The 840-nt window shown below is 47.1% G+C and overlaps 1 protein-coding gene across 1 annotated transcript in view; it reads left to right on the top strand.

The window, feature by feature from the left end:
• The window catches only part of GAS7 (growth arrest-specific 7), a 63,426-nt gene that overhangs the window by 46,760 nt on the left and 15,826 nt on the right, over nt 1–840 (top strand). The window lies entirely within an intron of this gene.

The raw sequence follows: 840 nt of genomic DNA, 5'->3' as shown, positions 1-840 counted from the left end.
ATGAGGAATGTAGACTAGAGCTTTGGTTGGGAACTCCTGGTAACTGAGGCAAAAGCAGTGAGCCCTGGCTTTGGGCTGGACACTTAGGTATTTATCTCAGCTGCATTTAGACATTTGCATCTTTATTATAGTTGACGTATGCTCCCTTTCCCGTCCACAGAAATTGTCACTTCTGAGACAAGATTAGTCTTGTCCTAAAGTAGGGATTTAAAGTAGGTCAGGTGAAATGTGCCTGGATAAAGCCCTTTTCATAGTGAGGTCCTAACCAGAGTGTAGCCTTTGGTGCTGGACAGCTGTATTTGTTGGTCTTGCTACAGCAGGTGTGGGAAGCTGGCTGGTTTTGTTCTCACGGGAGGGGGAAGAAGAGGACCCCCCAATGCTGGGTAAGGTACTGTGCTGTACCGAGCTGGGTATCACCTTGGGCTTCAGCCAGCTGCATCACACAGAGTGATATCCAGTTCGTATTTTCAGCAGCCCAGAACATCAGACCCCTCTTAGCTTGTTCAAAGGACCCCTTTTGTCTTGAATGTGCCACATTTAACAGTCCTTGCACCACTAGCTACTGCAGATAGGCATGTCGGAAATATCCTACCTTCTATCTTCTCACTGGAAGGAGATTGATTTGAAACCAGGTTCTTCCCCTGCTTGTACGTAGTTAGCACAGACTCAGGAGTTCCTCCACCTGGGTGCCACTTGGCTCTCTCTTGGACATGCTCTACTGAGCAAGCTGGTTTGAAAAAGAGCAAATAGACAGTTTGCCCTAGTTGGGATCGTGTATATTTTGAAAGTGTTTCACTAGGAGAAGGAATTCAGGGGAGACGGAGATGGGTTTCAGGCATT

This window comes from Charadrius vociferus, unplaced genomic scaffold (genome assembly GCF_000708025.1).
Source record: "Charadrius vociferus isolate BGI_N301 unplaced genomic scaffold, ASM70802v2 scaffold415, whole genome shotgun sequence".
Taxonomy (NCBI): Eukaryota; Metazoa; Chordata; class Aves; order Charadriiformes; family Charadriidae; genus Charadrius; species Charadrius vociferus.
This window is presented reverse-complemented; position numbering and strand designations above follow the sequence as displayed.